This window comes from Myxocyprinus asiaticus, chromosome 40 (genome assembly GCF_019703515.2).
Source record: "Myxocyprinus asiaticus isolate MX2 ecotype Aquarium Trade chromosome 40, UBuf_Myxa_2, whole genome shotgun sequence".
Lineage (NCBI taxonomy): Eukaryota > Metazoa > Chordata > Actinopteri > Cypriniformes > Catostomidae > Myxocyprinus > Myxocyprinus asiaticus.
Window position 1 is genome coordinate 6,601,041 of NC_059383.1, and position 15,735 is coordinate 6,616,775.

The 15,735-nt window shown below is 39.6% G+C and overlaps 1 long non-coding RNA gene across 1 annotated transcript; it reads left to right on the forward strand.

The window, feature by feature from the left end:
• The first annotated feature begins 8,969 nt into the window (after positions 1-8,969).
• Positions 8,970-11,568, forward strand: LOC127430705 (uncharacterized). The gene is made up of 3 exons (XR_007895475.1): positions 8,970-9,066; positions 10,588-10,709; positions 10,805-11,568. It is a non-coding gene; the product is annotated as an uncharacterized LOC127430705 (long non-coding RNA).
• The last annotated feature ends 4,167 nt before the right edge of the window (positions 11,569-15,735 follow it).

Below are 15,735 nucleotides of genomic sequence, written 5' to 3' on the forward strand. Positions count from 1 at the left end.
ACGGTCATTTTCAGACACTGGTCTTGAAAACGTCTTGAATTTTGAATTCTGTGATCTCTAGGCCTCAGAAGAAAGGGCAGAGATGAAAAGTTCACTTTTGAGTCAGATAGCTATTTGATATTTTTCGGTTTATTGGTTATTTATTGTGAATGCAGACAAAGTAGATCATATACTGCATTTTCTTCTTGTAACACCTATAAAATGCACTTTTCCAGGGATGTTTATCATATAGTTTTGCCCATTATTATTATGATCAACTTAACATGACTAATTTCACAAGAATGTTAATATACATACACACACACGCACACGCACACACACTCACATACACACACACGCACACACACTCACACACACACACACACACACACACATACTGTGTGTGTGTGTGTGTACAGAACTGTGCGAATCTATCCGAATCAGAAGCCGTGGATCAACAGCGATGTTCGCGCAGCACTTAATGTGCGGACCTCCGCTTTTAATTCCGGGAACGCGGAGGAGCATAAACAAGCCAGTTATGCCCTCCGAAAAACTATCAAAACAGCAAAACGCCAGTACAGGAGTAAGATTGAAGGACAGTTTAACACCACCAACTCTAGAAGCATGTGGCAGGGAATTAACATCATCACGGACTTTAAAGGGAATAAAAACTCCGCCATGAACACCGCTGCCTCTCTACCGGATGAGCTAAATACTTTTTATGCTCGTTTCGAGGGAAATAACACCGCCCTCGCGGAGAGAGCTCTCACGGCCGAAGCTACAGAGGTTAGTTCACTCTCCGTCTCTGTAGCGGATGTAACCCGATCCTTCCGACGGGTGAATATCCGCAAAGCCGCGGGTCCAGATGGCATTCCGGGCCGCGTCATCAGAGCGTGCGCGAACCAGCTGGCTGGTGTTTTTACGGACATTTTCAACCTTTCCCTCTCTTTGTCTGTAGTCCCCACATGCTTTAAAACATCCACCATTGTGCCTGTCCCAAAACAATCGAAAATAACTTGTTTAAATGACTGGCGTCCTGTTGCTCTGACCCCCATCATCAGCAAATGCTTTGAGAGACTAATCAGAGATTACATCTGCTCTGTATTACCACTCAATCTTGACCCGCTGCAGTTTGCTTACCGCAACAACCGCTCCACTGATGATGCCATTGCATCTACAATACACACTGCTCTCTCCCACCTGGAAAAAAAGAACACTTATGTGAGAATGCTGTTTGTATACTACAGCTCAGCATTCAACACCATAGTGCCCTCCAAGCATGATGAGAAACTCCGGGCTCTGGGCTTAAACAGCTCGCTGTGCAGCTGGATCCTGGACTTCCTGTCAAGCAGACGCCAGGTGGTTAGAATAGGCAGCAACATCTCCTCATCACTGACCCTCAACACTGGAGCCCCGCAGGGCTGTGTTCTCAGCCCACTACTGTATTCCCTGTACACACATGACTGTGTGGCAACACATAGCTCCAATGCCATCATTAAGTTTGCTGATGACACGACGGTGGTAGGTCTGATCACTGACAATGATGAAACAGCCTACAGAGAGGAGGTGCACACTCTGACACACTGGTGTCAGGAGCACAACCTCTCCCTCAACGTCAGTAAGACAAAGGAGCTTGTGGTGGACTTCAGGAGAAAAGACAGAGAACACAGTCCAATCACCATCAATGGAGCACCAGTGGAGAGAGTCAGCAGCTTCAAGTTCCTGGGTGTCCACATCACTGAGGAACTCACATGGTCCGTCCACACTGAAGCCATTGTGAAGAAGGCTCATCAGCGCCTTTTCTTCCTGAGACGGCTGAGGAAGTTTGGAATGAACCGCCACATCCTCACACGGTTCTACACCTGCACTGTGGAGAGCATCCTGACTGGCTGTATCTCCGCCTGGTACGGCAATAGCACTGCCCACAACCGCAAAGCACTGCAAAGGGTGGTGCGAACTGCCAAACACATCATCGGAGGTGAGCTTCCCTCCCTCCAGGAAATATATACAAGGCGGTGTGTGAAAAAGCTCGGAGGATCATCAGAGACTCCAGCCACCCGAGCCATGGGCTGTTCTCACTGCTACCATCAGGTAGGTGGTATCGCAGCATCAGGACCCGCACCAGCCGTCTCCATGATAGCTTCTTCCCCCAAGCAATCAGACTTCTGAACTCTTGATCTCCCACGATCAAAATACATCATCCCTGCACTTTATTAATCTTATCTCACACCGGACTGTCATAAATTATATTACTGTCATTATATTATGTCTCTCTTAACAACTGACTATCAACCGACAGCCTGAATGTCAATACAGTACAATACTGTACATTCTATATATATACTTTTTTCATATATATTTTAATTTTTATTGAATAATGTGTATCTATATAGTATCTATATAGTAAAAAAAACAAAAAAAAACAAAAAACAAAAACAGCATATTGTATACTGTGCAATGTATGTTATTATTGTATATTGTTGAGTGTAATTGTGTATAACAGATGTTTAAATTGTGTTGTGTTAATTTGATGTTTTAAGTTGTGTAATTATGTATAACAGATGTTTAAATTGTGTTGTGTTAATTTGATGTTTTAAGTCGAGTTTAATTATGTATAACAGATGTTTAAATTGCGTTGTGTTAATTTGATGTTTATTGTAGATTGGTATATGTCTCATCACTGTCACGACTGCTATGTTGATCGGAACTGCACCCAAGAATTTCACACACCATTGCACTTGTGTATATGGCTGTGTGACAATAAAGTGATTTGATTTGATTTGATTTGACATACTTAACAACTCTTGCACATATATTGTCTGCCTCTTTCTGATCTCTACCCATATTTTGTAGATGCATACAACAAGGCCAGAGACCGAGCAACCAAGCAACAATAACTTCAAATTTGGAGAGTGACTAGGAAGATTGTTACTCTTGTTTGGTACCTTGACTCTGGTAAAAGATCGCTTGATGGCTGGTTGTTTTTTGTATTTGTCTTTGTTTTTTTTTGTTTTTTTTTTTTGTTTTTTGCATTTGTTTGCTTTTTTTTTTTTTTTTTTTTTTTGCTTTTTTCAAGAAAATATCTACTGTATATGCTTACTTCACAGATATGTACAAATATCTCTCCATTAGATACAGATATAGATGAGCCCTTGGTCAAGAGAGTGAAGAAAAAAACTTTCACATCTGTCACAAAGGATCAGACCCTCTCAGTACCACAGATGCCAACAATGCCTTCCTATAAGTAAATGGTACTGAGTAACCATAAAGTGTTTGATGTCTGTGTATAATCTTTGTGTCTATGTTTGTTGAATTGGTAAAACATTGTTTTCAACAGAAATTTGCATAGGTCATGAAAAGGACTGGTATTCTGACATTCTGTGCTATGAGCACACCCTGTGAGGTACCCTATTAAAAATCATGGTATAGTAGCTCAGCTTATATCAGAATGGATTGTTACACCTATATACATGTGGTTAACAGTAAGGTAGCTCATTGTGACAGGCATGAAATATGTATCAGAATAGAATGCCTCCTGAATTAAAGGGGACAAATTATGCCCCTTTTTAACTAGTTAATTTAAGTCTCATGTGTTGCCAGAATGTGTCTGTCAAATTTCAACTCAAAATACCTCACAGATTGTTTATTCTACCATGCCTTTATAATCCCTGGTTTTAGCTCTGTTCCAAATGGGCTATTTCAGTGTCTGTAGCTTTAAATTAAACAGCGCTGAAATATAGGTATTTTCCTATTGTTGTGGGGACATGGCCATCAGAAATAAAAGTAATCCACTGGGTCTTCAGTTACTCAGATGTCGGGAGTGCACAAAGACTCTTGTGTTCGAGGGGTGGTCTTTTCTCATATTTTGTGGGTCTCTAGACACACTGGGGACACTTAATTATGTTAAAAAACAATGAAAAAGTGTATTTTGCATAATATGTCCCCTTTAATGACAAAATGAGCTATTCTACTGTTAACTACATTCATAATATTAATAAAAACATTATTATAGCAGAGTTTTAACATTGGCGTATATGGCCTTCTGTGTCTATCCCCCTCATGACGTCAGTTAAACAAACAGCGGCGAGGTGAATAAGGCTAATACCAGATCTGCCTCCTTGGGGGAGGGGGGTGGGGCTGTTTGGGGATTTTCTAGTTGTTAATGTGTTTGTTGGTTTGTTGATTTATTGGCAGTGCCAAGTACATCTATTTGTGCAACAGATGTAAATACATGGGCTTTCCCCATGACTTTTATACATTCAGCTGGTGCAGCCGGCACCTGAAGATTATATTTTCATTTCTTAGGTTATATACAAGTGGAACTGTCCAAATGTAAGCACTCTTTCAGTGAACTGCTTTGACTTTATAACTTGCCTTGTGTTTTTTAGTCACCCCATCAATGGATTTATTTTCAGCCAGAGACAACCAGAATAGCTCAAGTATTTCTCCATTTCAACACATTAGGAACAGTTTTCACTCCTGGCTGGCTTTAAATGGTGGAACTTTCACACAAATTTAGTTGTTTGAAATGTATTAAAACTAAATTGCACTTGTGTTGTATAGTGTAAAAAAGGTAGAAAAGAAGGTAGCTACTTTATGATCCATATACTGATAAGGGCAGGCACCTCTGTTCAACTTGCAGTTTGCATGTTTATTTTTGCAGTGTGTTTGGCTACTTTGTGTTATAGTCCTCACAGAAGTGTTGTCAAGTCAATGTTTGATCAACACCAATCAAGATTGACAGCTCTGCTAGCTCCTCATAAATGTTCCTTGAACTCAGACAGCTAACTGTCAACAACATTTTTAAAACCTAGAGCAGTTTATATGCCATTTGAAAACAAAAAGGCTCATATTCCAAAAACAAAAAAGGCATTACACAATGTATGATGAATCATATATTGATTATGGTTTTGTAGCCTGTAAAGGACCTGATGGTGTGTTAATTGCCTAGAAAGGGCACTCATATTGAATGTAAGACAATGTTTTACAACTAAATATAGAGCAAATATAGAATTTTTTATAGAAAGTACATTGAAAGCTTAACCACTTTTTTGACAACTTAATTAAACCACACAAAATATTTCGAGACAAATAGTACCGCTATATGTGGGTCCTAGCATGAAAAGGTTTGGGTACCACTGTTCTAGAGGATGCCATCTAATATGCTTTTAGTTCAGAACTCTTATAACAATGATTACACCTGTAACAATTTTTTTTTTTTTTTTTTTGGAGGCTTTGCCCACAGGAACCACAAGTTTGGATGTAACCCCAACCAGGGCTTTGTTACAGAGTGGTGGCCAAGGTATGCCTGTGGTCACTAAGCAACTTCCATATGGTGCCATGATCTAATTGTACACAATTGAACTCCAAGCACTCAAAGTAAGTTGGATTCTTGATCATTGCAATGCAAGTGTGCAAGTAGTTTTAAAGTAATACACCAACTAGTTGCCATTTTCAGCTACCAATGGTTCCATGGAACTTTGAGTAGCCTGGGACTTTTCAGAGCCTGTTAAATTCTGGGATTAATTTGTGTTTCCATTACCATTGTATGAAGAATCAACAGTGAAGGAAATGAATTACATCATAAAAAATGCTACAGTTACACTACCTACTTCATTTTTAATGGGATGTTGTGCATGTGAAAACAACAGCTGCAAAATGGGACAAGTTATGTTAATCTTGTTTTTAATTACATTTCAATCTTGTGGGGAAGATAACCACTCGGCTCGGCTGTTGGTTGGATTTCAGGCTGTTTCCTGATGGCAGCAGCCTGAAATTCAACCAACAGCCTGAAATCCAAGTGACAACCTTCCACAACACCCAAGAAAGTTAGGGGGTCAAAATCCCTTAAACAGGAAGACTATAAAAGGATTACCAAATTCAACCAATTAGTACCTGCACCTCTTTGTGAGTTCTTGTGGTCAAAAAGGGCCATAGGACAATTGCTTAATTTTATTGTTTTATTTTAGATGATTCCTGCACACCAGCTTACGTGAGGGCCATGTTTATGAGGCTGGACAAGATCGAACAATCTCTGGAGACCATTCAGTCCATTTTAACCAAAGACATGAGGTCTGATGACCCTGAGATTGAAGAGCTCACCAGGCCACTAAAGACTCCAGCACAACTTGAAGAAGCTTCTGAAAAGCTAAAGGACACAGCTCACAGAAAGAAAGTGGTATGTGAAAATTGGATTTTGCTGTATTACTTTGTGTGTGTGTGTGTGTGTGTGTGTGTGTGTTGGAGGAGGGGGGGGGTGGCTGCAAAACAGCCACTTCATAGTGAATACATCCAAATACATTGTTAGCATTTTTGGCACTTGTTGATTAATAAAGAAGTGATCAGCCCTCTTGTGTACAGTGAAAACTCTAGTGTTAGTGATGAAGTTTCCTACCTTTATCTGCACCAAGAAATGGGTTAGACGCTATGAACAGATTTACACAAAAGTTTGCAGGACATTTGGTCATGCACCAAGAAGGCCTGATTAACTTTACACGCCAGTCGGCCAAAAGGGGCGTGGTGTAGTGGGTATGTCTTGTCTGTTTGTCACAAAGATACCTCAAAAAGATCTGAACAAATTTACATGAAACTTTGTAGAAACATCAGCCCTGAGCCAAGGAAGAGTTGATTAACTTTTCATGCCAGTGACCCAAAAGATACAAGAAGGACAAACAGAAACGCAACTATAAATGTAATATGCCTCCTTGGCGGAGGACTGCACTCTACTGACCTCATTTTCAAGTTACTGTATGTTATTATCCATAAGTGTCAGAGTACTGGATTTTGAGTTGTGTGTTACTGGGCTGGGTGTACAACTACTGGCCTAATTCTTCAGTTACACCTTGTCCTAACTGTATCCATGTGTCCTGGCAGCACGGAATTCTGCTGCTGTCACTGCAAATGTCAAGTCAAAACAAACTGTGATATATATAATTTTGGCAATGGCAAAATTGGTGAGTAGTAGGGAACAGGCACCACAACACATCAAAAATAGACACCGAGCATCCGTTGACACTTTGGAGAAAGATGTTGCGTTGCTTGCTACGCTTGCAACCAGTTCAGACAACCTCATTGATTATAATGGGAGCGTTCTGTTTTTTTTGGTTAACAAGCTCATTACATTTGCTGTAAGGACAAGGTGTTAGAAAAAACTACAGTCAGACCTAATAAAAGAAACACAGAGTGAACAGAAAATCACTAGGTAATGCGAGCCATTATCCTATTAGATAATTAATTTTCTGCATTGTTTCTCTTTACAGGTCGATTATCTGTCTCTCCAGGGAGGTAAAACTCCTGGTGACTCTGTTAGATGAATCCTCAAAATTGGAACTAATGCCCTTTTGGCCAACTACAGTTTAAAGGGTCGCAAGGGGAAAACGAATTTCCAGGACCTGGCTATATATCCGGTCATAATCCGTAAATTTGTTTTTTAATGTTTCTACTAATCTCACAGTAATCTTTTGTGACCCAACAAAGACCATTTCACTGTTAATCCAACTAATATAATTGGAGAGCGGTTAGTGTGATTGTGTGTCCTTCCATTCCTCCAGTCTTTTTTAATTTGGATGGCTCTATATGACTGACCGACACAAACAAACAAAACCATCAGTGAGAATATTGGCTATTTGTAGATAATTATTCAAACTGCTTGACACCTTCTCAGATCCCTCACCTAAATAGACAAAACATTTTCAGTGCACAGGCCAAAACATATAAAGCCCTATTGTGCAAAGTGTGGTCAAATGACCAGTGCGCAGGGGGCATGATGGCAAGCCTTTTGTGTTTTAGTGACAAGATGCGCCTGGTGCATTTGGAAACAAGGTGAGATTGAGGTGAAGATATTATCAGTGGGTGTGTTAGGAGCTGGGATTGAATTAACCAGTTAGTTATCCTCTTATCCTTCACTTTAAAGAGAGTGCGCATCATACCAACACAGTACCATTTCCATGAATGAGTGTAAGAGAAACAAAGAGATAGAGAGAGAGCAATCAATCCCTCTGCATCCAATGGTAATGCCTGAGACACGATGGCTCCAGTGGAGACTGGCCATAACAAAGCCCCTACTGGATTTACATTGACTATGGTGAATCTTGTAAACAAATGCTGAAGCATTTCCAAGAACAAAGACAGATTTTATTTTAAAAGAAGACTGAGTGACCTTTACAGTTGCCTATATACTCCTTAACGATTCCTACAGTGGCTGTGTCTCGTTTGGAAGGCTGCGTCCTCCGGAGGTCACATTTGCCGGCCGCATACGTCATCGAGGCTGTCTTGTTTCAGAAAAGCGAGCAGGACACTTCGAATGTAGCCTTCGAATGAGACCTTCTTTCACAGGAATTCGGAGTATGCATGAGGTGTATCCTTCGTGGGCACTCATAACCCACAATTCTTTGCTTCAACAGAAATGTCTTTAAAAAAATGACACCAATTTGCCCGTAAATATGATGGTCAGACGCAAGTAATGTTAATTCCCAAGTTGAAGTACCTCAGTAGATGGGTGCAGATTATATAATATGTATAATTATATTAATATATAATTAAAATAAAGTATTAGACTAAAAGTACACCTGTAAAATCTGCTAAATTGTTCTTTTCTCTTTACATCATTATAACTCTCCTAAATTTTAACTCATACATTCCCTTCCAAGGGGAATTTGTTCCCTTCTCACTCAAAGCGCTTGCGCTTGTTAAAGAGTGGCGTGCTGTCATAGCAACCATGTTGCGTTCCGTTTCTGTTTGTCTTACGAAGGCCGTCTCATTTAAAGGAGACTTGTTTAAAGGAGGATGCTCGGTATACCGCAGCCTTCAAAGGACGCGTCCTACCTAGCATGCAGCCTTCCAAACAAGACACAACCAGTATATTTCTGTTACGATCATATGAGTGACCTGCATTGAGCAAAAAATTCTACTCAACTGTCAGACCCTGTTGTGAGGACCTCACGTCACGTGGTTGTTTAGTGTTACTGGACCTGACACAGCAGCAAACGCTAGGAAGTTTGCCTTTGAACACACCGCTCTCTCCCTGCACTGTATGTCACCTCATACTGTATGGCTCATTTTGAGCAGCGAGTAACAACATCACTGGAGGTAGGGACATTCGCCTTTTTCTGTTGGCTGACTATTGTATGGTTTTGACTTTTAACATCATTAGCTCTGTCAGTTATGTATGTTATGTCTTTTTAGCTAACGTTATTGTACTCCGTGTCAGAGCAGCTTCTCTTATGCCAGATTTCCGCTTGTAAAATAAACTCGACGGATCCCATTAATTTGAAGATGATTTAACTTTATGCAAATTAATATGAAATTTTATTGTGCTGACTTACCTCCTATCGGTACTGTAGTCACCCCAACATCTTTGGACGAGCTATGCTAGCTCTCATAATCTAACGTTAGCAGTTTCTAAAAATTCCACGGTAGTCTGGAGGCATGGTCGGCAAAACAGTGCTCATCGAGCAAGTGTCTCACATTTTACAAGACAAGAAGTGGACATGGAGCAGTACCTACAGCTGACATTACAACAGCACATTAATCAGCATATGGGATGTAACTCTCCATACACCTTAAATTACTTTTTATCGTCGTTTTGGTTCCTAAAACAGGCCTGTATGTTGGTGGTAACATGTTTCCATCACTGTGCTTCTGCAGGTCTTAAAAAGTGCTGAATTCAGTTTCCTCAAGTAAAGGCCTTTGGAAGTATTCAAAAGTCTTGTAAAACTCAAATATATATTTAATTTACCTTCGTATATGACCAAAAATAAATCAGCAAATCTTTACATTTCTGCAGCTAAAACCAGCAAGTGTTTGACATTTTTGCTTGAAAAATTACTGAAACTATTAATCAAAACAGTTGCTGATTTCCTTTTTTTAATCATCTAATCATTGCAGCTCTAAATATGTGATGTAAAAATAAATAATTGTAGGCCTTTGTCACATGGTTATATGATATCCTGTCACGTTTCGGGTAGTGCTCTCTTTTTCCACCATACATGTGTTTGCATCCCTGAAAAAACATGTAAAAAAAAAAAAATCTGATGTCACCCCATTTTCCTTTTGGAAAAAAAAAAAAATGTAATTCGTGATAAGCTGTGAGCATTGCATGTTTGCGTAGAGGTGGCATATGTAAGTTAAGATGCACAGTGGGATGGCTTATTGTCAGTAGGGTTGCGTTTGGGCTAGTATTGTATGAATTCTAGTTCTAGTGAAATGATATTTCGAGCATTGATATGCCACAAATAAGAATGTGTGCAATGGTGCAGTGTAGTTTTTTGTTTGGAGGGAAGTTGAGTGAGTTTGCAGTGTCATTGCAGCTGATATAGCTGCGAACTTACATGGTATAAATTGGATTTTGGTGACTCTGGAGATGATAATGTACATTTTCAAACAAAGTTTTTCATCCTTTGTCAGAAAAATTTACATCAAAGCCGCCTTTCCCAGGACAAGAATAGAGTTACCAGTTTTAACTATTATGTTCATTTATCCATCTTTTTTTAGTTGTAAATATAAATAAATCATTTGTATAGTATTATAATAAAGAATTTGTGAGGAATTATTCACTGTCTTAGTCCAGATGCTATCCTGTTGTTTTAACAACCACAATCTCTATTGTAGGTTTGTGTGAGGTACAGCATACATGAAAGGCAACAGCGCCCACTATTTATGCATAGTGCGTGGCACAAATCGTTATTGCACCCTTCAGATTTGAGACTGATAGACAGAAGAACCAACCAACAGTGAGTTCTACTAGCTGCTGGTCGCAGCTTAAAAAAATGATTCTGAGGAATTCGAAATTTTTCTGATTTTAATTAATATTTTTGTCATAATGCAGGTGGATAATGGAGGACCATCCGTGACTGAGTGCAATGAAAGTCCATTGATTCTTCATCACGAAAATGCAGCAGCACCTGAGGGGAGCGGCCCCTTACCGTTGTCTGAGTCTGTGAGCTCTGACTAAATCAACAAAATGAACACAAATGTTTTAAAATGTTCTTAGAAATGTTCTTAATCTTGTTGTTTCTTCGTATCTTCTATTGTGTAATTTCTTCACCCAAGATTATTTTGGGGAAGTTTGTGCTTTTTACTTTTATTTCATTCCAAATAATTATGACATATTCTGTCAGCAGTCCTCTTCTGTCTGTGATCTTGTATATACATCCAGTGCATGGCTAGAGCATATCTCCTGTTAGTATCTTTAGTGATGTTCAGGATATTTTTGAAATATACTTTCACTGTGGGTTTATTCAGGACATCCCTGCCCTGAGCACCGATATGGCTAACAAGATGAAGCTAGAGGTGTTTTTCGTGTAGCGTACTCCAAACACTTGTAAGGCAACACTAACATCTACTAAATGTCATGTTTCAGGAAGGTGCAGTAAATAAGATATTCTACTTAACATGTCACTGCCAATGAAGAAGTTATTAGTCATAAGTAGTAGTCCTGTGCAAGCAAATGTATTTGTGTGTTGGCAAAAACAAGAAAATAATATTCCTCATTTTGCATTCTTGACTACTTTAAAAGACACACATGCTTTGTAAACTAGAGATTGTGCCCTCACACTTGTCACACACATTTTGCATTGAACATTTTAAGCAACAGTGGAGGAAAGAAAGTGGTGAAGCTGTGTATGTTCTAATAAATTTAAAAACAGTTTAAGAATGTTACCACAAAACATTGTGACACAAAAATGTATAAGATTGTTAGGGCATAATGTTCTAACAATGTTATCACTAAATATTTGTAAAATGTTTTTAGAGAACGTTATCCTACCTTTTAGTAGAACATTTTGGGAACATAAAGAAAACTTCCTGCAGAAATTTTTTTAAGCATGTTAGGGTGGGGTGAGGCACATGACGCCATGAGAGGATCGGACTTGTGAACGGCGAGCGGAATAACGTCCGTATTGTCAGGGTCCCTGAGGGAGCAGAGGGACAGGATATGGTGAAATTCCTGGATGGGCTCCTTCCGAGTCTGCTTGACATAACAGGCCATAAGCTGGAAATCAAGCGAGCTCACAGGGTTCCTGCTCGGTGATCTGCTGAGGGAGACAGGCCTCGATCAATTCTGGCCAAATTTCTGAGATCATCCGATAAAGATTTTGTATTACGCGATTAAATGTGATCGATTCAAGGAATGCAAGAAACCTTTACATCAATGGAAGTACACTGATATTTCCGGCTAAATTGAGAATAGCTGCTAAGGATGGCCTAAAACATTTACATGCCCACAGCAAGCGATGTCCTTCATAAAGTCAATGGAGTGAGTAAGTCATCTTGTTGCACTCACGTTGTAGCCGAGTGGACCGGCTCACTGAACATTCACTTGACTGTTTAAAGAATCTGCGCTCTCTTTTTGTGCTGGTTCCACCTATCTGCTGGAGTTTATTTTGTAGAGTATCACACCTAATCTGTTTTATAGATTATCTTTTGTTTGCGTAATTCTGTCTCACAAAATTTGTATAGATACACCTCATTTGAGCAATCCGACAGCAAGGTTGTCGCGGGGGTTCTCTTAGGCGTGCATGGACTGTTTGAGTTTGGAGGGATGGACGCCAGTTGGCGTTGTCGTGCGTGGGGTTAATGTGCTGCACATTTTTCTTTTTTCTGTTTGTTTTGTTCTGGGGATGTTTGGGTTTTGATTGTTGCATTAATGTTGGAATGTGGTCTTTATAATCTTGTTTTTGACACACGATTTATTTTTTCTTATATGTCAAAATGTCAAATGATAATATGAGTGGATTGTCTCTCTCCATGTGGAATGTGAATGGGTTGGGGCACCCCTTAAAAAGAAAGAAGGTTATTTCTCTTCTTAAGCATAAGAAATATGATATACAGTTGTGCTCAAAAGTTTGCATACCCTGGCAGAAATTGTGAAATTTTGGCATTGATTTTGAAAATATGACAGATCATGCAAAAAAACTGTCTTTTATTTAAGGATAGTGATCATATGAAGCCATTTATTATCACATAGTTGTTTGGCTCCTTTATAAATCATAATGATAACAGAAATCACCCAAATGGCCCTGATCAAAATGTAGGGCTTTACTGGTTGTTTAGATCAGTGTTACTATCAAAATAATTGGTAATTATTTCTGTAGTTATTAATCAATATTTAAATTAATTAATTGGATCTAACTCATTAAAACCTCATATGGGGCTCCAGTAAATGTAGTGTGCTATGTTTAGGAGCAAGTTTGGTTATTAGCAATAATTAATAATTATCAAAGATAATTATTAATTATAAAAATCAATAGAACATTGATGAGAATCAATGTTAGCTTTTTTTAATCCTTTAAAATCAACACTTATCAAAGATAATCGTTAATTGTTAACATCGATGAAACATTAAAATTAACACTAGCTTATTGATCATTCAAATTCAATCAAAGATAATTATCAATTATCAAAAATCAATAGAATATTAATAAGGATTAACATTGACGGGGCACCACCCTGGAATCAGGGACTAATAACCGAATATTAAAACAGTCTCAATATTAGATTGTTTTCTTAGGAAAATTGACATCCGTTGAATATCGATTTTCGGGAAAAAAAAACAATGAATGAAGGTTTGAATCCGAGCACTGACATCCCGTCAGCATGACACAGGCGTATGTAAAACAATCCAAAACACTTCTCTTTGTAATATAAACAAAGTTTATTTTTGCAGTAATATCAATTAATAATTAATACAATGCAGTCAATAAACTTCCGACTTACAACAACAAACTAAACAGTGATATGATTAGATATGGAAATAAAATAATCATATAACACATAAGGTGTGTGTGTGACAGTGTGTGTGTGTGTGTCAGTGTGGTTAGTGAGAGAGAGAGATGATTAAGTGACAGCCCGAAAGCTGATTTTGCGATAGCTGGAGAGAAAGCAGCCGTGTTCATCACTCAGAGACGCGGTTTTACGAGCGGGGCTCGTAAAAGTCCCGTGTTATTTGACTCTTTAATGGATGAACTCAGTTGCTGTCTCACCCGCGATGGCGAAAATGCACAACAGTCCAATTTGGTTGGACCACAATACAGCAAAACAAATTCGTGATAATTAATACCCTGAGTATTAATAATGAGCGGACATGGCGGTCCGTAAACTGTACAAGCAAAAACCTTGAAACACAAGAATAACACACTATAATATTCTATCTCTGCCCAGACGTAAACCTCTTACTTGAATCGCATGAGGACACAGGTAGAATGTGTTTTCCTCCATCCTTTAACTTTGACCCGGTTCCTTGAGGCTCGGGTGATGACGGGGGGCCGTTTCCTCGCGCTGTCGGCGGGCGGTACGGCTGTTGATTCTCGGCGGGCTGGCGGAGAACTCAGAAATGTCGACTTGATTGAAGATGGAAGAGAAATCTTTAATCTCTTCACTTCTGTAGGCCAACGGATGAAGATGCGAGTGTTCGGTTGAACACAGAGTAATCTCAACTCGTCCAGCGAGATGGAGATTGTATGGCTACAGTTTCAAGTCGGACATTACTTCCTTAAGCCACGAGATTGCACTGGAGAGCAGCAAAAAGCTATGTCCGTATTCGGTGAACGAAGTCGCTGGAAGCAACTTTGGAAGCATTTCAAAATTATTTGAAGTCCTGATGATGTCATGTTTGAGGGACGTTCTGTGGTGTGCCACATCCTATAGGAGTTGAGCACTCGATCCTTTAGTGAGCAAGGCTTCATGGATTTGTAGTCTGTTTTGGACTCCCTTTGATTTTGGTGCGATTTTTATCAGTAAAATTTACGACTTAGAAGGAGGAGGCTTGAGGAATGTTTTTATGACTGTTAGGCCTGCCTTTGTCTTCTATCTGAATACATGAGGCCCAACATTCCCCCCTTTGTTCTGAAGAGTTGGTTGTTGTCCAGCATCTTTAGAGCAACTGAAGGGCCGAACAGTTCTTGTCGGTTCACAGTAACCTGTGGGTTACGCTATCCATGTATTCCTGATAGGAAAGAGAAATGGTTGCACAGTCCATACAGTTCATTAGAGTCCAGTTTCTGGACAGAGACAGAGGCACATCTGGGCATAGAACTTCTAGCTAATTCTAAAACTACATTCATCACACATAAACATTTCAAGTTATTGGAAGGCACAGCATTAACCATAACACAATCCTTTGTTGTTCTTTGGTCATAACACAAAATCAAAGTAGAACCTGATATTGGTTACTAGGAACAAAATGTTAGAGGAAAGGAGGGTTAAAGGTTAAAAGGCTTATCCTTGGAAATGATGGAGTTAACCTGTGTGATGGGCTCAGACTGGTGTGTAAAACGCGGCTGTATGAGAAGTGAGTCCAGTATGGCCTGTAGGTGTTGAATGTACTTGTACATGGCGTGTGCAATAATTGCGATGATGATCCAACCACTAAGGAGGAGCCAGAGAGCAACCAAACTGATAGGGTGTTCTCGGTAAGATGACGATCTGCTTATGTGACTATGAAATATAGTGGTCAAGCCAGTCGGTTTGAGACTGAACTTCACTAATTCCATCCCTTCAGCCTGAAGCTGCTGTTGAAGGGTGTCATCAACGGTGAGGCTGTGACCTCTAAATGCGTCCATGATCTCAATTTCTGCGTCATGTTTGTTGACGTTGAGATGATGGAGGACAATATTGTCAATGTGCACGATGGCTCCTTGGGGAACCATTAAGAACACTGTTTGGTTTGGTAGCCTTAGTTTAGTGGCCTTAGCTAAGTGGCTGTATCATGGCAGTCATATGACTTCGGTGGCTGGTGTTAATGAGCCAGCGACTGCCTGC